General features: G+C 41.1%; 2 pseudogenes; both read right to left on the bottom strand.

The window, feature by feature from the left end:
- Positions 1–19,613: 19,613 nt before the first annotated feature.
- Positions 19,614–20,501, bottom strand: LOC139445912 (uncharacterized; annotated as a pseudogene).
- Positions 20,502–21,967: 1,466 nt separating this feature from the next.
- On the bottom strand, positions 21,968–22,808 carry LOC139445446 (uncharacterized; annotated as a pseudogene).
- Positions 22,809–23,074: the final 266 nt, after the last annotated feature.

Here is a 23,074-nt window from a genome sequence, read left to right as displayed (position 1 = left end):
AACCGACATCAGCGTGCAAGATCGACCATTATTAAATTGATAGTTTAAATATTCAGGTATTTCCTGTCATACAGAGATGTGTAAATTCCCTAGCCTACATAGAGTGTGGTGTACTCACTGCTGTAAATAACAAACGTTAACCCCCCAAAATAACCTGTCTCGATATTCTGACGAAATAGATTCCTTTTGGCATAAAAGGCAAAATAGCGGCGAAACGTATATGAATGGATCACCGAGATTGTTTGTTTGTTGTTTAACGCCGCACTCAGCAATTGGGATACGATGACATAACAATGTCTTCAATAATGTACTTGTTATAGTTATGGAAAGGGTTTTGTTGCTTTATGGGACTTCTTTCTTGCATTTACTACAAGCCCAAAGATATCAAGTGACATTTATACCAGACTAATTGGCCAGGAGAAATAGAGTTTGACCCTAAACAAATTGCAACAGAAATACATCCAGCTATTTTGTACTCAGTCAACATCAGTGAACACTATACTAAAAGTCTTAGTGAATCCATCGAGGGGAAAATATTTTAATTTGACTCTAATTAAATAAGTAATTAATATACACTTGGAAAAATATGAAAATATTTTTTTGAAATATATACAGCGTTATATATCATTTTAAAGCTTATGACAAGACGTTATCATTTATTACATAAGTAAGTGCATAAAATTAATTAATTCTTTATTAATTAACTTTTCAATTGATTTTGATTGATTGGTATAATTACAAGAGAAATGTACTGAGAACATGTTTGTAACTACTCTCTGAATAGCTCATATCAGTCACTCTGTGATATACTTATTACATAATGAGCTTGCCTTGTACAATAATTAAGAGACAACAAACTCATCTCAGTATTTCCAGATTTAATTGATTGGATTAAATAATTGCCATTGTTGTGCATGTCTAATAATTTCAGGTTATCTCTCGCCGTCCTTGGTTACATGTGAAAACCAGACCATATGTGCAAATTACCTGAAGCACTACATACACTATTAAAGGTTATTCTACTGTTCAGTTCATGATTGTGTCTAAAAATGTTTTAACACAATGAATAATTCCGCAGTTGTTACAACGGTACTCTAACACGATTTCACTGGAGTCACTCAACAACTTGATCATGCATTTTTGAACCAATGAGCAGATTCAATCTTCATTAGCTGCACTGGAATTGCTTGGTTGGTCTGTTGTTTAACGCCGCACTCAGCAATATTCTAGCTATATCACGGCGGTCTGTAAATAATCGAGTCTGGACCAGACAATCCAGTGATTGATATCATGAACATCGATCCACGCCATTGAGATTGATGACATGCATCAACCAAGTCAGGGAGCCTGACCACCCGATCCCGTTAGTCGCCTTTTACGACAAGCAGTCACCTTTTACGGCAAGGATGGGTTGCTGAAGACCTATTCTACCCCGGAATCTTCACGGGTGGTGCACTGGAATTGGCCCAGCTGACACCCATATACTCGCCACATGCAGTAGAACAGTCAAGGCCATGACTCCTACAAGAACATTTCAGTCTACTCTTACAAATCCAGGGGCCAAGGATAGCTTTTGTTCTCCTGATATCCCAAATCCACTGTTGCTTCTGCTTTCCTTGTTTCACTTCTGACTTGAAGAAAAGCCCTGACTCTGTATCAGCGTGATAGCAAAGAAGAACGAGGAGGTCTGTGTCTTCACCGATGAGAACTGTTGGTCCCTGTGTCGCTTCTTCTATAGCTTTCTGTACAATAAGAAGATCCGCATCAGACTCAGCATACAGAATCTCCTCATACGTCATACCATAAAACCATGGAAGTCGGTGTAGGAGAGAACCACCATCCAGCACATAGTAGACATCGTCAGGAGGAGAGGTTTGAGATGAAGGCAACAGTGACCACCACATAGCGTCTGCAAGAACTGATTCTCGCAGCAGAGAATGAAAATCAAACAGGGCTGGTTGGTGGCTACACATTTCATATTTGAGCACATTCCTCATGTGAACAGTTTGCTGCAGTAATAAAGCGTTGACATAACAGCTGTGGATCCACTTGAACTGTTACACCATCAATCTTCACTGATAAATGCGAAGCAAGTGTTACGGCTTGATCATTTTGAAGCTGAAATCTGTCATTTTCTACAAAATGCAAATACCAACTTCCTTTGCCTTGCCAACATTCACTGCAGTCTCTGATGTCATACCAGTAGCAATGCTCCTTAGAGTTGAATCTTCAGTGAAAGGGTTTCGGTCTTCAAGATACTGCAATACTTGCAGAATATCTTGAGAATATCTTGCTTGTCTGGTAGTTGTTTAGTTGTTGTATCCTTGTGGTGGTCATCAGTATCAGATGATAGATTTGTGAGTTATTGCATGGAGTTGCTTACTTCAGCACATGCTGGCATTGAGGGAACGCTGCATTGCTTACTTCAGCACATGCTGGCATTGAGGGAACGCTGCATTGCTTACTTCAGCACATGCTGGCATTGAGGGAACGCTGCATTGCTTACTTCAGCACATGCTGGCATTGAGGGAACGCTGCATTTCAGTCATTCCTCTTCCTCTTGTCAAACCACCTCTTGACTTCAAGCTTCGCATCAGTGAGTGAGTGAGTGAGTTGGGTTTAACGCCGCTTTTAACAGTATTCCAGTTATATCGCGGCATGACAGCTTAATTTGGGAGGAAAGCTCGAAGTGATGCAGGTCTCAGACGTTTACCATTTCGGTGAAACCCACGAGCACGGGTATGGTGCTGACAAAGCTAGAAACAAAATCGGGGCGAACCAGGATTCGAACCCACAATCATCGGTTTCTGGCGTGCCCAAGGGACGCAACTCTGCACAGTAAATCGCGGCGCCTTAGACGACTGGGCCACCCGTGCCCCCAGCTTCGCATCAAGCCATGGTATAGCCATTCATGAAGTTGCCTTAAACATCAGGGTGATCATCAGGTAGCACTCTTAGCAAACATGTTATGTCCTGAAGATGCAAAATATGGAAGCATCTGAGACATTGTAGAAAGATGGAGTTTCCAGTTTCCAGTCCTTTCAGCTTTGATGAATTCCTAAGGCAAGTCGTATCTGAAGTGGGGCTGTGAGAACTCTAGGCCTGCAACTCTGCATTATTGATTGCCCTAAAGAAGCTATCTTGATATCAACATGTTTTCTTGGAATCAGTTCTTTCGGGACCCAACGTAACATTTCTGGCACAAATTCCCAAGTTTGCTACTTAGGATGCCTTTTCATCACATGAAGGATACCTCTCATTGTTGACCTCCACTGACTTAATGTCCAGCTTATAGCTTGGCTGCTGTTTGGAGAATATGGAGTTTTTCTTTCTCAATGTCCTTCTTTTTTGTAAATGTTACAACATGTTTTCCAATGACATCAGTTATGATGATTCTGTCTCCAAAATATTCATGCCAACGCTTCTTCATGTGGGGATGGTAGCATCAATTGTGTCTTGAAAATCCTTTGTTTTAACAGGATAATTATCATGACCTCTCTTCTTGTCCTGTTGAATAATTGCCCTAGCACAGAATATGCACTGATGTTTAAAATCAAAGTTAATATTGGGTGAACGTAAAATCCTAGACTGTATGATTGTATTGATGTCAGTCCTACAACTGTTTAATTTGTTGAGGATTACAATAATTTCGGCGACAATCAACATGAAAAATATGTGATGGGTGGGTGAGTATGGTTTTACGCTGATTTTAGCAATATTCCAGCAATATCACCACATTGTACCCATGTTGGGATTCAAACCCAGGTCTTCGGCGTGACGAGCGAATGCTTAAACCACTATGTTACCCGACCGCCCCATGAACTATATGTCCTGGTTTGGTTTTGATGGTGTCGCTTTGTGCTAGACTAGTTCATTTACGCCTTTGCTGCCTTTCTCTCTCGTCAAATTAAAACTTCACAGTTTTATAAGTCATCCCATATATGATATACAACGGACAAATGTATCAGAGAAGGTAATTTTTAATCATTAATGTCCAAAGAAGGATTTTAATTAACGGTGGTAACAATAATTTGTTCCAAGCACCTACGGTATTCGGTAATAACATCAACAGTTTAAAGCATAAGTCCCAAGCACGAGAATCTGATGGCACACAAGTTCAGTAACGTGTATGGCCACCATGTGCATTGACAACTGCCACACAACGCCTCCGCATGGACTTTGTGATGCTTGTGAACACATGATTGGGAAGACGAGGCCATTGTTGCTGCAAAATGGTGCCAAGATCTTGCACATTCTGTGATTGATTCTGGAGAGTGCGCAGACTTCTGCCAAGAGCATCCCAGACGTGTTCGATAAGATTGAGGTCGAGAAACCTTGACGGCCAGTCCATGACGTTGACTCCCGCATTCTGAAGGAAATTCCTTGTCAAAATTGCTGTGTGGGGTCTGGCATTGTCGTGTTTGAAGATCAAACCGGGTCCATGTGCTGCCATAAAAGGCAGAAGTTCTGGTGCCAGTACCTGGTCGCGGTAAGCAGCAGCATTGAGGTTGCCACGGATGACAAGAAGCCTGGAACGTGCTTTGCCACTGAAAGCACCCCACACCATGACACTTCCGCGTCGAAATCTGTCAACTTCGTGTACACAACACTTGGAGTAAGGTTCATGACGGCGACTCCACACCCTCGCCCTACCATCAGCAAATCGAAGATTAAGTCGGGATTCATCACTGAAGACGACTTGATTCCAATTCCTCTGAGTCCATCGTAAGAATCGCTGTGCCCACACCTGACGTTGACGTCTGTGTAAATGAGTCAGAATCGGCCCGCAGTATGGTCGTCGTGCATGAAGGTGAGCAGTTCTCAGACGGTTTCGCACAGTTTGCGCACTCAGTCTACCCATAAACAGTTCATGTCTGGTTGATGTAGCCGTCAAAAATCGGTTACGGAGGTGACGTAAGACAACCTGACGATCCTCTGCATGTGACGTCACACTTGGTCGACCTGGCCGAGGGCGATCAGCGTTGGTACCCGTTTGCTGTAGACGCGTCTGTAAATTATAAACAGTCCGTCGACTACAACCCATCGTCCTTGCGACTTCAGCTACGGACGTTCCCGTCCGCAACATGCCGATGGCACGTCCACGTTGCACATTTGAAATGCGTGGCATGACAAATGTCCGTAAAGACTTTCGTTTTCTTGTGTTTTTTAATGACTGCTAACAAGTATGGCTGAAAACACGTGCGGTATTATGGCCACGTGCCCAGTTGCACGTGAAAAAAAACTTTTGCCACTATAGTGCTGTGCATATGATTTTGATCGATTCACCTGCACAAAAACGGGTGTTATCTGAAGACAATACGTGGCCATTACTGTTTAAATACACAATAAGGGCCAACAATGATAACTGGTCAAAATATTAAAAAATAAGGATTGTGAACTTTTTAATTTGGTTCAGTATATTAATTACATGTATATTGAATTACTGATTTGGTGATCTATTATTTGATTTCCCCAATGAATGAAAAACATATTGTGATTTGTTTTGAATTTTCTTTTTGAACACATTATTGTCTTAACGACAAATGTACAAAATATAGTTTTGTTGCAAATCATAATGGATATGTTATAACTAGATAAAAAATTAAATTATCATATTTATGTATTTGTTTAATCTTTAAACATTTCTGCTATTTTAAATTATTTAATTTACAAAATGTCATAAAAATTGTGGTAATTGTCATATAAGTATGATTTTTCAAAAATATATATTTAAACTTTCAAAGCACTGACATATATTAAAATTAAGATATCATTTCCACATTAAACGATTGTGTTGCAACCTTACATCTCTCATGGTGCAACAGACTATTAACCCACATGTTTCAAGTTCTTTGACATGAGTAAATCATAATCAAAGGATTTTTCCAGTTGAAGAAAAACACTTTATGATGAACAATGTTTGCAGCAACATGCTTAGCATGAAACAAACAATATTATACTCTTGTATCTATTAAGAAATACCTATAATATACGACCTCATTCAAGTACAATGGCTTTAGAATGAAGTAATTATTAGTTCAATATTTTCATTTTTGGACACATGTTAGACGTGACATTTCAGGTTCATTTAAAATACATTTGTATAGAAAATAGTTTCCAGTAACGACTTCCTTTCCTACATAGTGACCTTTGGTCCATAATTTCAATTAAGTATTTCTTCAAACATAGCATCATATAGTAGCAGAGATAGTCAAGGTTTAAAGTCTCCCATTAATAATGCTACAGATATGTCTAGTGATATTGCAGTTCTTGAAATCAATGCTTGCTTAGGTCTAGATATATGGAGTTTTTTCTTATTAATTAACTTTGTCAATTACATTTGGGTCAAGAACATACATGAATGCATGTACTTACCTCTCTTATCAGTGAAGAATGTCTGGAAGAACGTTGCAGTAAACAAAAAACAATATCCAGTCCAGTTGAAATATTTCAAAGCAATGTCAATGTTGTCAAAAGGAGATAACTCTCATCACTTCTTTTCCTGAAGACTATTTGTCATGCAGTATGATCGTCTCAAAGCAACCTACACAAACAGATTTGCACGCCCACGCGCACACACACACACACACACACACACACACACACACACACACATTGTCATTATAAAAGCCTTAGAAAAGTGTTTGCTTATTTGGAATATTTTACAAGCCATATTCTAGGGGTTTTTTAATATTCAAATGGGAACACTGGTTTGCATTGGCTGCCGCGTACTTATAAATATCAAGAAGACCTATTATTTCTGATAATCCTCTGGTTAATAAAGGAATTTTTTCTAAATATCATTTAACTAAAGCATTTATCCATGGCATAAGTTTATGACATAAAAACATGTATGTCATACCCCAATGACACAAGTATGCAAATTAGATATGCGAATAAGATAAGCGGAAGTGGGATTTTTTTCGCCGGTGCGCGTGAGTAGGTGTTTACGAACAACATGGATACCTTTGATGTTGGAGATGTTTTAATAGATCAAAGGGGAAGTGCTACAGTGATATCCGTGTTGACAAATTGATATTACAGGTTACAGGTTGATGGTACCGAATTTGAATTTGACTGTGATGAAGGCAGATTATCAAAACTTCCCTGTGGCCAAAGTTTCATCATCAAAACGCCATCGTCGAGCACGGCGAAGCAGACGACGAACACAAAGCCGAAAGATGCCCAAGGAAGATTTGTGGCTGTTGAGGACGGCATGATCGATGGTGTGATCCTAGACAATCAAAACAAAAACACGGCCAAGAAAACTTTAAACGATTTGAAACCGTTCGATAACTTTCTTAAAGTCCAAAATGAATTTCGCGAAATGCACGAAATCCCCCCAAACGAACTAGACACACTTCTCTGCAAGTTTTTCATTAGTGTTCGAAAAACAAATGCGGAAAATTATGAACCAAACAGTCTCACGGGTTTTCAGAGCAGCATCGAGAGATCACTAAAACGAAGGGGGTATGGCTATTCACTCACGTCATCTTTAGAATTTTCACGATCACGGGAAGCATTAAAGGGGAGAAAAATTGAACTAAAGAAAGAAGGGCGTGGCAACTTACCAAGAGAACCGACCCGATTGGTGATGAAGAGATCGAGTCCCTGTGGCAGTCCGGAGCCATTAGAATCAGTAATCCATTGAGCATACACACCTTGAGAAACTTGTAAATACACCTTTACAACTTATAAATACACCTTTACAACTTGTAATAACAACTTTTAAACAATAAATGTTATGAATGAATTTGGCCCTAATAGGCTTTCGTAGTTCTACGCCGCACTCAGCAATATTCCAGCTATATAACGGCGGTCTATAAATAATCGACTATGGACCAGACAATCCAGTGATTGTTATCATGAGCATCGATTCACGCATTTGGTATCGATGACATGCATCTACTAAGTCAACAAGCCTGATCACCCGATCCCGTTAGTCGCCTCTTACGACAAGCATAGTCTCCTTTTACGGCAAGCATGGGTTGCTGAAGACCTTTTCTACCCCGGATCTTCACGGGTCCGAACAACTATGAATACAGGTGTTATGATAAATGTTGGCGACACGAATCGTGCACTGCTGCAGTTATATATACCGGAAGTTATCTGAATACAGAGCAAGGTAGACACAATTTTTATGGATAACAACTTCTTTGATACTGTAAAGATTGACGTTTCGGTATAGACCATTATACCGTTGTCAAGAAAAAAAACCAATTAAAATATTAATACAATGCAGGCTTCTATTAGTAAACTTAACAATGTGGCCCAAGATACAGACAATGTGCTTAAAATAACGACTAGTTTTGCCATACTTGCCTCTAAAACATAAACATGACAGCATTGATGTTGTTTTCTGCAGATGTGACTTACCACATTGCCAGTCAAGAGATATGGTATTTTCAGCGATATTCAACAAAACCTGTTGTTAATTTATCCATGTTTTATATAGGAATGTTCTGCAATAGTATATCTGCTGATTATCTGGATGGTTGTAAACTTATACATATGACAAAACCGATGCAAAACTCTCAAAATAGCCTGGTTTACTTCCGGTTTGTTTGATGTTTCACTCAGCAATATTCCAGCTATATGACGGTCAGTAAATAATTCCTATTGCGTGCATCGATGCTCATGTTTCAATCACTTGATTGCCTGGTCCAAACTCGATTGCTTACAGACCGCCGTCATACAGCTGGGATAATGCTGAGTGCGGCGTTAAACAATCGAACGAACAATAATCGAGTCTTGACCAGACAATCCAGTGATTGATATCGTGAGCATAGATCTACTCTATTGGAATGAGATGATTTGGTTGAAGCGTGGTGTGGATTGATGTTCGTGATATTAATCACTGGATTGTCTGGTCCAGACTAGGTTATTCACAAACCGCCATCATATAGCTGGAATAATGCTGAGTTAGGCGTATAACAAAAACAGTTGCGTGTGGATCGATGCTTGTCAATCACTTGATTGTGTGGTCCAGACTCCATTATTTACAAATTATTCATTTGCTGTGTGCGGCGTTAAGAAAACAAAATCATAATACTCATTAAAAAATCATAAAAAAGGACATATCTTGAAATGTTTTTTTATCTCAATATTCTACGAAAGTTTTCTCTAAAAGTGACACGTTTTTACCTATCACTTTTTAAAAAAAAATTAATATCGAATGTTAAACAATTAGTAGAGACAAAACTCCACATATGAAAAACAAAAGTAAAATTAAAGTAATTCCCTTGTTTAAATAAATATGAAATTAATAAAGTTTTCAAATCGTTTATATTGTGATGGGTTCCTTTTATCAGTGAAATGCCACCAACGTTGAGTCAGAAACAACAACTCGATTACTCTTGACTCAACTCTCAGCCATCATTTAGGCTGCCAAACCCAAAAGAGAAAGGCTGGAAAAGTTCACAGCTTTTTGATACTGATAGAGGTTATTTACCGATTTTTTATTTGCTGACTGCAGGGTTAAACAACAAACGAACAATCTAACAAAACCATAATAAAATAAATCATATAAAGGACATATAGAAAAGGCTGGACAAGTTCACAGCTTTTTGGATACAGATGGAACTGACCTGGTCAAAGTTCACTACATAATGTTTCTCATTGAGTTTGAGACCCGTGAAGATCCGGGAGAGAATAGGTCTTCAGCAACTCATGCTTGCTGTAAAAGGCGAGAGTGCTTGTTGTAAGAGGCGACTAACGGGATCGGGTGGTCAGACTCGCTGACTAGGTTGAAGCATGTCATCGATCCCAATGGCCTGGATAGATGCTCATGATATCAATCACTAGATTGTCTGGTCCAGACACGATTATAAACAGACCGCCATCATATAGCTGGAATTTGCTGAGTGCGGCGTTTAAGAACAAACCAACCAACCAACCAACCTCCTACAGTTTTGATATCTATAATATACTTGATATAATTTACTTGGAGATATTAACATACATGATGCTGATTGACTACTTGCAGAATTAAGTGTTGGGGATAAACTGAGCCTGTACACTTTGCTCCAATCCTACAAGTCCGACTGAATCAACAGGATCTTCAAAGGCTTTCAGTCCAATTATCTTCACACGTGTGTGCAATCAGGATCCTTAACTGTGCATTCAAGCTTTCAATACCAGGGGATGGACGGAGCAGTGTGCGAGGTAAAGAACATGGCTGATGCCTATGGATGAGTAAATTGGAACCCAACTGTGGAAAGAGGAGAGTGAACTGCAAGACGTGTTTCTCGGGGACCCAAAGGCGTATTCATGGATCAACATTGAAGAAATGGTGGACAGGGCATTCGGTTTTCAGAGGGAACTTATCAACCATTCTGGTAAAGGTGCAGATGACATTCTTAATGAATGGCCTTTCCTTCAGGAGGAGTGAGGGATCCTAACCCAATTTTTGTTATGGTAGATTGCAGAACAATAATAGCTAATGCCTATGCAGCCAAAAGTCCACGCCTTAACAGATTCTTCACTAGTACAGTAAACTACGGTTATAACGAACTCAAAGGGACTACTAATTTTAGTTCGTTATAACCGTAGATCGTTATAAGCATATATACATCATAACTTCAGCAAATAGTCGGGACCAAAAAAGTAAGTTCGTTATATCCGTCACTTCGTTATAACCGTAGTTAACTGTTGTGTGTCAGCGTGTCCAAGATGTGAATAAGAAGTGGCTTGAAGTAGCAAATGAACAAAGCTATCAAGACAATGTTACAGCCTACACCCCAGTGCTTATTTTGTGCTAAGTTGCGAGTCTGCAAGAGAAGCCGTCACTGTTTCTAATTGTTGATGTGAGTAATATGTGGTATAATTTTGTTGCGTTAATTAGAAACCACTAGAGGATTTGGTTAATATGAAGCATATCAAATTTAAAATACATGTACTATGGATATCCTAAGACGTTTATTGGGTCAATATTTGAGTGCTCATTCAAGGGGCTAGAATAGTTACCCATTGAATAGTTGAATTCAATTTTTTCCATAAATCATGAGACCCGTGAAGATCCGGGGTAGAATAGGTCTTTCATATTTATTCAAACAAGGGAATTACTTTAATTTTACTTTTGTTTATTTCATATGTGGTGGTTTGTCTCTACTTTAGTAAATTTATGAGAACAATATTGTTTAACATTCGATATTAAGTATGTTTAAAGGCCCGTGAAGATTCGGGGTAGAAAAGGTCTTCAGCAACCCATGCTTGTCGTAAGAGACGACTAACGGGATCGGGTGGTCAGGCTCGCTGACTTGGTTGATGCATGTCATCGTATCCCAGTTACGTGGAACGATAGTCATGATGTCAATCACTGGATTGCCTGGTTCAAACTCGATTATTTACAGACCACTTCATATATATAGCTGGAATAATGCTGAGTGCGGCGTAAAACAACAAACCCAAACCAAAATTTTGAGATCCACGCAATTGGGATCGATGACATGCATCAACCAAGTCAGCGAGCCTGACCACCCGATCCCTCCGTCGCTTCTTACAAGCATAGTCGCGTTTTACGGCAAGCACGGGTTGCTGAAGACCTTTTCTACCTCGGAATCTTCACGGGTCTAACGCAATTGGAATACGATTAAATTCATCACTCGCTGCATTGTTTATTAACGTGTTAAATTTTCAATCTATAACTATTCGGCCCGCCATTCTAAATTCTTTTCCTTTAAACTCTTGCTCTTCACGCGCACGACTACCGTGGCTCTCAAGCGTAGATCGGCTCTGAATCATACGCTCGTCGGAGGCGGGGCCAAGGCTGAGGGTGGGGGAGTTTCGCGGGAGTGGTTCCATCCACGTAACCTCGGCTCCTCGCCCAACAACAGCTACTCTCCCGACAACAGCGCCCCAAAGTTACACCAGAGCCGTCACACAGGCACGGGAACCGCAGGGACTGCCAGCATTGGTCACCCCCCATTGCCGTGGCTGACAACAATCAAGGTATAGGTACCCGTTTGATGAAAACGTTCACCATGTCACTATTATGCCAGTAATGCTTCTTTCACAGGATAACCAAATACCTATCGCCAACCCCCTGACACAATTCAACCCAGCTTATCAAAATGCCAGCCAATCAACAAATAATAAATGCACAATCCATTAGTCAAGGGCACCAAAATATGGCCACGTTGCCGCAGGCGAGCCTGAAATGATCACAACTGCCAATCAGCCAATTATAATAGCCGCAACCCAGCAAGCCAGAAATCAACATCTTAACTTCAGCGCCGAAAACATTGGTTTCACGTCAAACAGGCAATTAGGGAACATACACCGGGGAGACTTCATCGACTGAAAACGCTGTTACCACTAGGTAGACAGCCAACACAGGAAGGATCAAATTTTATCATGGAACTGCGGATGCATCAGGCCAGGTTACCTTCAAACCCAGACAACAGCCATCAAAGCCTCTGAATATCGGGTCTTAGACATCAGCCTTTCTGACATTCATCACGGACATTCATCAGCATCGTCATAGAGCGAAGCACACAAATCAACAAAATGCAGGAGCTGCTAACCTACGTCGAGACGATCCGCGCCGCTGCTGCCCGCTTTTGGGGCGACTGTTAGGCACAATACGACATACAGCTTCGGCAAAAAATGGAGAGGGACATACTCCATTTCAAAGCTCGTTATATACAAACCCAGGCACTCATAATAGCAGATGCTCTTTCGAGATTTCGGTGGGCCCGGTTTCGAGCAGCGGCACTTCGAGCGGGCCAGCAGGTAACCCATATCCCGCCAGACATTTGTCTGATCACCAGCTATTATTCGCCTAAGGGTTTTTGCTCTCTATTATCATTATAAGGACTAGTGGACAAAAACTGTTAGTTGCTAACCCTGTACACAATGATTTACATTTTCGTACTCTGGAAATGGTGTGACCCCTAACTTCTTTTGAGAAGTATACATACAATAAACTACGTGCGATGGGCATGGGGCCGGCGGGACAGCATATTAATAACAAATTACAACTGGGTTCTTTGCTGCGGCAGCGGCAGCCCAAATGTTCCTGCCTGCTGTTTCCGCGAGAGGGAGTGCAAACATCCCATGCATGCCACGGCAGAGTGCCAGAACTATGCTGCTCACGCATACTGTCCCGTCGGTGCCATCCACACCGCGCCCAATTTTCATCCACAATCTGCTTTGTCTCCTTTATTACATTATATTTCTAGTATTTTGGTTTGTTGTTTAACGCCGCACTCAGCAATATTCCAGCTATATGACGGCGGTCTGTGTAAATAATCGAGTCTGGACCAGACAATCCAGTGAGCATCGATCCACGCAATTGGGACGGATGACATGCATCAACCAAGTCCCCGATCCTGACCACCCGATCCCGTTAGTCGCCTCTTACGACAAGCATAGTCGCCTTTTACGGCAAGCATGGGTTGCTGAAGACCTATTCCACCCCGGATCTTCACAAGTGGCAGGCTTGTTGACGCCTTCTCAGCATACCAATCAGTGAACTTGACATTGATATTGAGTCGCATTTCTGGTTAGGGGTCAGCAGTCGTATTAATTTGGAGACCCTCAATTTCCAGATTTACAGTATTAGTTTTCCCCCCACTTCTTTGAGGTTAGTGAAATTGGTTAACACCATAATAAAGCTCGCTATAGCTCAGCTTATTTATTGTTTAACTAAAACAAAATGGTTAGTTTTTTGGGGGTGTATTATGACCGTCTAGAATATTTCACTGATCTCAAATATCAGGGAGGTCACCACTGATGCTGTACTGAAAAAACAACTTGTTCAAGGTTTACAAGGGGTTCTCTGATACATCAACGTTGACAACTGACGTTGGATCAACGTTGAAGTGTCAACGTCAGTCCAATTTTCGTATGAAACCAATTTGCAACGTTGTTTCAAAGTTGTGATGCCTTCTGTGAAGTAGGTTGATAAGTATAATACCGATAATAATGACAAAGAGATAAATCAACGCAGGTCGGGTAAGTATTTGTAACTTGGTTAATTATAAGTTGACATTTTTTAATAAGATGATAGAAATAATGGTGCAGAAAAAAGACAAGCAATTAACATTATAACCGTGATGCAATCGCGTTGCCTCACACAATCCACAAAGAACAATATATAGGGCGCATTATTACTATTTATTCCTTATTTGATATCAATAATTCATTTATGGATACCAAAGAACGAATTTATATCACAAATTTGTTTTGATATTATCATGAAATGTTTATTAATATAGCAAATCGGTTTTTTAGTTTAACTGAATTTATTATCAAATAATGTACTTTATACTCAAAAACCCTTAGACCCGAGAACGTCCAGTTCATTTGTGGCAAAATTTACAGACAATGAAAATTGTAGTTTAGGCCCGCACTAAAAGGCGGACAAATTTATTACAAGGTATATATAAACGCCTATGCGTTACAATTCGCCAATCCGAAATTGTATGAATAGGGGAAACAAGGGCAGAGCGCGCCTTCGGGGCAAAGCGAGAAAGCGTTACCGTCCCTTATCAGCCGTCAGATGGCGTGATTTTTTTAGTGATCATCCAATGGGAGCAGACGTTCAGAAGCGCCCAAAACAACTCTGACGCCATTTGTACGAGTAGTGAAGGTACGTTTCTAAAAATACGAAAAAATGTGATTTTGCTGTAAGGAATGTACATATTTTAATGCGTTTATTGTGAGAAAACGTAACATGATATCCAAAACATTTGTGCATTTGCAAAACATGTTGGCATCAAGTATCTTTTGGGAGTTAACATGCGACAGTTCGAGACCCAGTAATTACGTGTTATTTAATTTTCCAGTGATACTGTCATTGGGGTAAAGGGAGCCCGGGGGTGCGGTTTGCCCCATATGATCTGATTAATTTTGTTTGTTTTTCAGGATGTTGGTAGATGGATGGTCTGGACAACTTTGTGAGCGGGGGAAACATTATATATCAACTTACAAGAAGAGAAGTTGGACAAACAAAAGCTTCATCTCGGGGAATTTCAAACAATTATCTTTGTATACTGTTAACGAAACTCTTTCTTTCCGAACCCGACGATGACATTCAGATGAACATTGTTTTTCTGCTGATTAATTTGACTAGAAGCCATACTTACTTTGGTGAGAAGTCAACTGAGGCACTGAGAGAGATTTTTACATCACACAACTTCGGGCCTGAGCAGGATCCCTTGTCAGTTATTGAGTGTGCACGGATGTACCTTAGAAGTGTTTCTCCACTCATAGATTGCCAGTACAACTATATTTGTCAAGACTACTACCTTATCGAGGCCTATGTTGATGACTTGCGAATGTAGACTTTACAGAAGAAAATGGTGAGAAACTATATCAGAAAAACTAAGCAAGGCAGCTATGGTTGTGAAGCCTTAAAGCGTGCACTAGATGATATCAAATCAGGACAATCTATTCGTCAAGCTTCAAGAGACTATGAAATTCCCAGGAAGACACTCCAGCGGCACGCTAAAGGACAGGTTAAAAACCCTGGGTTATTAGGCAGATTTAGGAAGGTATTCAATGATACATTTGAGTCTGAACTAGTTTCTCACATTCTGCGTATGCAACGGATGTTTTACGGATTGACCTCCACTGACATTCGTTCATTGGCCTTTACACTTGCAGAACAAAATGGCCTTGACCACCCTTTTAACAAAGCAACACGGAAGGCAGGGGAAGATTGGTTGAAGGGCTTCATGCAGCGACATCCAGATTTATCCATCCAAAAGCCGGAAGCTACCAGTATATCCAGAGCTGTTGCTTTTAATAGACCATCTGTGAACATTTTTTTCAACCTCTGTGAACATTTTTTTCAACCTCCTCAAGGCCGAGATGGAGAAGCATTCATTTCAGCCAGATTCGATCTGGAATATGGACGAAAGTGGTATTACCAATGTCCATCGTCCACGGAACATTTTGGCAAAACGGGGCGATAAACAAGTGGGAAAGGTCACGAGTGGTGAAAGGGGAAGAACCGTGACTGCGATCTGTTGCATGAATGCATCTGGGACCTACATACCTCCTATGCTTATATTCCCCCGAAAGAGAATGTCGCCTGCTTTGATGAAGGGAGCACCATCAGGGTCTATTGGAAAGGCAAGTGATAATGGACGGATTAACCATGATCTGTTCCTCTGTTGGCTTGAGCTTTTTGTTCAGTATGCAAAGCCATCTCAAGACCGAAAATGCTTGCTCTTTCTGGATGGACACAGTAGTCACAAAACTCTAGAGGCTGTCAACTATGCACGTGATCACGGAATTGTCATTATTGTGTTACCTCCACATACCACTCACAAGCTGCAACCCCTAGACAGGACATTCTTTGGGCCTCTCAAGGCTAACTACAACAAAGAAGCTGACAAGTGGATGCTAATGAACCCAGGCAGTAGAGTTGCATTCTTTGACATGGCACAATTGTTCGGCGCTGCCTACACGGTGACGGCAACCATGCTGAAAGCAACCAATGGCTTTACCTGCACAGAGATATGGCCCTTTAACCCGGATGTTTTCACTGATGACGATTTTGCAGGCTCCACTGTTACGGATCAACCGAGCCTGAAACACAACTTGCCCAAACAGCCTTGCCTCAAGACAATCCTGGATCAGGACCTAGGGCAACATCCGATGCCATAATGCCACCAGACAAGCCAGATTCAGGGCCTGGGACATCCATGCCGTATTGCCACCAGACAAGCCAGATTCAGGGCCTGGAACATCTGATGCCGTATTGCCACCAGACAAGCCAGATTCAGGGCCTGGAACATCCGATGCCGTATTGCCGCCAGATTCAGGGCCTGGAATATCCGATGCCGTATTGCCACCAGACAAGCCAGATTCAGGGCCTGGAACATCCGATGCCGTATTGCCACCAGACAAGCCAGATTCAGGGCCTGGAACATCCGATGCCGTATTGCCACCAGACAAGCCAGATTCAGGGCCTGGAACATCCGATGCTGTATTGCCACCAGACAAGCCAGATTCAGGGCCTGGAACATCCGATGCCGTATTGCCACCAGTGAAAACCAGGGTTACATGCATCAACCTTTACAGAACTGACAGCAGGTCCTTCAATCGAACCACAGGTCCTTCAATCGAACCCCAACAAAGATGTAAGAAGACAGATTGAAGCACTTTCACCACTGCCAGTGAAACGCAAGATACGGAACCGAAAAAGAAAATCTGACTCTTCCATGGTAGTTACATCATCACCTTTCAAGAAAATGATGGAGGAGAAAGGACAGAAGAGATCAAAGAAAACCCTCACCAAGGCAAACAAGAAAGTTGCTGATGAGTCGGAGGTATGGCACTGTTTGTACTGCAACGAGTTGTACACAGAGCCACCTACCGAGGACTGGCTTCAGTGCATTAAGTGTAGACAATGGTTCCATGCAGAGTGTGGAGATGAGAAGGATATTTGCGATCTCTGTCGTTGAAGTACATATATCTTTCTGAACCGTAATTCCTGAGAACACGTTAAGACAAATGTTGTCTTTCCCAGTTTGTGTTTTCATGTGTAATGTTTTGTTTAAACTAAGAACTAGGTATATTTGAATATGACCAGGAGGAGTTGATTGAGTGAGTTATTGTAGACACTTTGATAGGAAAGTGTTGGTTTGCAAAACCCATGTTACAGTTATTATTTAGTTTTGGAGTTACCTTCTTAGCATTCTTGTGAACAGACTGAATTTTACTGTCAGTAATATTATTTGTAGTTATTAAAGAAACTGGAAAATATATTATCATCGAGCTGTTATTTGTGAAAGTGGGATAAAGTGGCCAAGCACTGGTCATTTTGCCCCAACCTACAGGGCAAAGTGGCCAGTGTTTGTCAAAACTCATTTACACAGATGTAACTTATTACACCTGCGGAGGATTTTAATAGCATGTACCATAATGGTGTCAACTGAAAGGATGTTGCAGCTGTGCTGTGAGTTTAATTATATCTTTGTTTAGAACCACAGCATTTAGACGAATGCGTTAGAGGGTGCACTTTGCCCTGGTCTTCCCTAAGCCACAAAGATGGGGGAATCGACGCATACACCCACATGACTAAGAAAACAAAAGGAACATAACTAGAGAGATAGAGAGGAGGAGGTGGTTTTAAGTTGCTAAAATGAGACAGGGCAAAACACGTCTGGAGCGGGCGGCTATCCAAGCGGAGATGCGCGTTAATCAGAAAGCTAACGTGGATGACGTCACCGTTTACGTCATATCCTTTTAAGTGATGTATTGCTTCCCGCCATTTGTTGTAACAGGGCAGCACAAATGAAGCGCATTTGGGTTTTTTCCCATAAAAAAAAATTGGGAAAATGTTTGCATTTATACTCAAAAACCCTTAGACCCGAGAACGTCCAGTTCATTTGTAGCAAAAATTACAGACAATGAAAATTGTTGTTTAGGCCCGGTACAAAAGGCGGACAAATTTATTACAAGGTATATACGCCTAAGCGTTACAATTCGCCAATCCGAAATTGTATGAATAAGCCACAAAGGTGGGGGAATCGACGCCACAATAGTGGAACACTATGCCCCCACCCGACGACGGTCTCGGGACGAGTTTTAGAAACGTATCAATAAAATTTAAAGCAGCTTCCTCCTCCCTAAATATGATATATGCAAGCTATTAAATTACGTATGGAATATTTGTGAAAGTTGATTGTTGACTGCGAAGGCCCGCGAAGAGTCCTGCAACTTTGATCAAGAATGTTTTCGGATTCCAGAAAAATGTTCCATGTAACTCGATCTGCATTGATTGAGTATCTTTGATACAAACACACAAACATAGCACAGAGTTCCAGGTCCATAGAAAGTGTTATGTATTGACCGGTTCGCCCGAGTGTCTTCACTTCCACCTTGGGATTCGTCTTCGGTATCGTCTGTTGCCTGCAAAAGTAAATCCTGGTGGCAGTATCTCTTAACTAGCTTATCATAAAATATTTTGTATCATGACGTACTATATGTAGGCCTACATTTCGTAAACAATGTAATCTAAAACAGCTGTAGTTAATTATTGGTGCGGACCAATACTTGAGATAGCCCGCACGAAATGGAAATCGTAAAAGATTCCTTGATGGAACATGAAATTATTCACATTAGTAATTATTAGAATTAAATAACGAAACTCATTGAGCAAATTGCCTGACCCTGAGGCATAGTGTCTGCTCTTGCGAGACACCACACCCCTGTCTTAACACTTATTATAAGAGTAAGGTATAAAATGCAACCATACAACACTCAACTCTACTCTGTAATTCATAAAGGCCCATAGTTGGGACGTGTAAATATTTACATGTAGCTACTCAACAAATAGTCAATGACAGACTGTAATTGAACAAACTCGCCTGACCATGAAGCATAGTGTCTGCCCATGCGAAACACCACACTCCCTGTCTTGGCATAATGAACCATAACAAGGTATCACACATTATAACATAGTAAGTGATACATTGAACAACAGACTCTACTCTGTAATCGCAGCTGTATGAGTAGATCAGTAACAATCGCATTTTCCCTACATTTAAGTGATAAATAAAACTCTAGATAGCCAAACTGCCCTTGCGAATTGGTCCTAATCAGCGAATAGGCTCTTTTTCCCGTTGAGCTACGCTACCGACAACAACCCTTATTCTCTACAGCTGAACACGAATGTATGCTTCAAATGCATCTGAATTCCACCGGCCCGGCCCCTTTGCCGAATTTTTGCGTCAGACGGGCATTTCTTTGCTGCCTAGCATGCTGCACCCATACGGAAACTGTGTCCTTTGTATCTAGTAGAATCTAACCTTAAGAAGTTAATTATAACTCTGAGTGCCTCGTTAAAGGAGGATCTTGTTACCGGTTTAAAGCATCTGTCACAAAACAGAGGGCCTGGGAAGAGAGACCTTTGTCGTAGGTAACGTTTGAGCGCAGCAACTCGACATAGTTTACTGTCTAACTTGTCTAGTGTGGCGATCTTGCTAGCTTTACCGCTGTTGTGTTTATACGTCGATATGTTAAGATAGGCCGCGGAGCTGGAAAGTGAAACGTCCTGCACCTACAAGGCCGCTTCGTCATCCGAACTACGCACCGTCAGTTCACCAATCCGAAAAAATCCGTGAAAGGCGACTAAAATCATTGTGTCATAGAGTAGTCTGATTGAAGGCTTGGAAAACACTGGAAGAGTTTAGACACTTAGCCCCATGTAACAACTTCTGAACTTGAAAAGAATTTGATTTGTCCTCTAAACCGCGAATTTTATGAATGTAAACTAATGCTGAAATGTAGGTCCTCATTGTTGAAGGTGCTAACTCCAAATGAAACATATACGCCAAAAATAGTGCCCAGTTAAGTGTTGCTATCGGTAGCGCCGGCGAAATACCTAGACAATCCCGGGAGAATTCATTCTACAAATCCCACGCCCTGGTATTTGTAGCCTGACTGTTCTTACATAGAGCTGCCCCTAATAAAGTACCTAAGTGAATAGATAATTCTCGGGTTGTAGGGGCGGATGAATCCGCGTTTCCTGCTTGTCTGCCCATGGTGCCTGACTGAGAAATTTTGATATCTGTAAACGAGAAGGTAGGTCTGCCGACTTATTATGTCTTCCCGGTATGTGTTCCGCTCTGAATTTTATATCCCGTTTCAAACACGAAAGAACAAGGTTCCTCACCAAGGACATCAACTTGACGTCTTTAGACGTTTGCTTGTTGATAACAGACACTAAAGCTATGTTGTCTGTATGAAACAGTAAACATTTTCCTCTTAGCTCTTCAGCCCATAATCTAACTGCCAACACAATGGGGAAAAACTCTAAGATAGCTATGTTAAACAACTTCCAACAGCCTGGCCAAACTCCATACACCCATTTGCTTCTAAAAACAATTCCATACCCTAACGACGCTGCAGCGTCGGTTAAGAGATGAAGCGCACTATTCGACAACCACGCCTGTTTCAGCAATACGGATATCCCGTTAAACTGACCTAGAAATTGCAGCCACAATTTAAGATCCTCTCGAGCTTGCTTATTTAACCGTATCCGGTGATGGGGTCTCTGGATCCCGACAGTTAAATCATACAATCTCTAAGAAAAGCCCTACCTGGTACCACAACTCTACATGTGAAATTAAGGTAGCCTAATTAGGATTGCAGCTCACTAAGTCTAACCTTCTTCTTCTTGCACAGATCAGCGGTCAAGTTTCCAGCCTTAACTAATTTGTCTGAAGATAACCTGGCTTCCATAGCAATAGTATCTATTTCGATTTATAGAAACTGGAGACATTTGGCAGGCCCTACTGTTTTTTCCGGCGCTAAAGGAACCCCAATATCTCCGCATATGTTTAAATATGCTTCAAGTTCTCCACGACACTTGCCCCTGCTCTGAGAAATAATGAGGAAGTCGTCTAAAATATGCAGCATATGTCCTATCCTGAGCTTGTTAATTGCAATCCAGTTCAACGCAGTGCTAAACGTCTCGAATATTTTGCATGCTGACGAACAACCCATTGGCAAGCACTTATCGAAATAATATTCTCCTTTCCAGGGGAAACCAAGTAGATAATCGTGAGGGTGAATAGGTACAATTCTGAAAGCTGATTCAATGTCGCACTTCGCCATATAAGACCCTAAGCCCATCCTAACAATAATGTCAATTGCTTCATCTAAGGAAGCATAATGTACATTGCTCGCCTTTCCAGGTATACCATCGTTGACAGAGTTACCGCAAGGATAAGTAAGGTGATGGATCATTCTAAATTGACCTGGGACTTTTTGGGGGCATACCCCTAAGGGAGATAGAAACTGTTTATAGGGGCCGGATATCCTACCTAGTCTTAATTCTTTGCTTAATTTGTTTTGGACCACATCTATGTTATCTGAAGCACTTTTTAAGTTGTGACAATCTCCTGATTTTAAATTGCCCTCATATCCAATGCGAAACCCAAACTTGAACCCCTTTAATAGATAATCAGTGATTTCTTTATCATAACCTTCAAGCCAATGTTCTAGCTTATGCACGTTTATTGGGGTTGGGAGGTTGGTTTGCTCGGTTTGGTCTACCAAATTCTTTCCTCTGCCCACATTAACTGTAGCCATGGTCACCTCCGCATTGGGGACACTTGTGACTGTATCTACAAGGTTTGGCATTGCATTCCCGTCCGAGATGAAAGCTGAAGCAGAAACCGTTTGGGATGGCAGATTTGGCAGACCCTGAGGTCTTTGCCTTAAATTGCCTTCGGTTTGAGGGACGAAAATTATGCAAATTTGAAGTAATTGCACTTAACCATAATTCCCAGTGTACTGTTCCCCAATCCAAATTGTTTTCTGACCTCAACTTCCGAAATTTGGTATCATAGGCATACTAGTTACCCCCTTTCTGGGCTAGTTCTCTGATTGTACTAACATACTTTAACATAGCCTGAACATCCTCAGGATATTTCTGAATGTGAACCGACTTGAAAATGTGGAATGAAGAAACCCATTTGTCATTAGACAAAAACCTTTTCTTTGATGAATCGGAGACATTGACAGATTGACCATGTACATTAATTGTAAGATTTTGGTCGTGAGTATCACCTGACAAAAGTGAGGCCATTTCAACGAATTCGTTTTGCAGAATTTTAGTTTTAAGTTTGTCTCCTTCCCCAAAGCCTAAGGGTATGGACGTAGATTTGAATTCTTGCATTTCAGTCTGGTGGAATCGATGACATGCATCAACCAAGTCAGCGAGCCTGACGACCCGATCCCGTTAGTCGCCTTTTACGGCAAGCATGGGTTGCTGAAGACCTATTCTAGTTCAATGAATACGTCAGAATCATATGTGTGCTAAATGGACACACTTTGAAATTCATATTCGCGTTTTGGTAATATTGGGCATAATGGCCTCAAAAATCAAATTAAGTTCTGTGTATTTAGGCATCATAAATAGAACAAAACATTGTCGTCGTTTGGGTCCGAATTTAATTTGATGTGTTTCGAGATGGACAACACAGCTTGTCTTATGCTGATGATGTTGTGTTATCGTTGTGCGCCGGATACGACGTCGTCATGGACAAGAGACTGACTGATAATGGCACCGAGACGCCAATGGTTTGTTAATCTTTTAATGCATTTAGAC

Source organism: Haliotis cracherodii, unplaced genomic scaffold (genome assembly GCF_022045235.1).
Source record: "Haliotis cracherodii isolate W230 unplaced genomic scaffold, xgHalCrac1.p SCAF_6, whole genome shotgun sequence".
Lineage (NCBI taxonomy): Eukaryota > Metazoa > Mollusca > Gastropoda > Lepetellida > Haliotidae > Haliotis > Haliotis cracherodii.
Note: the sequence above shows the minus strand (reverse complement) of the source record. Positions and strands in the feature narration are given on the sequence as shown.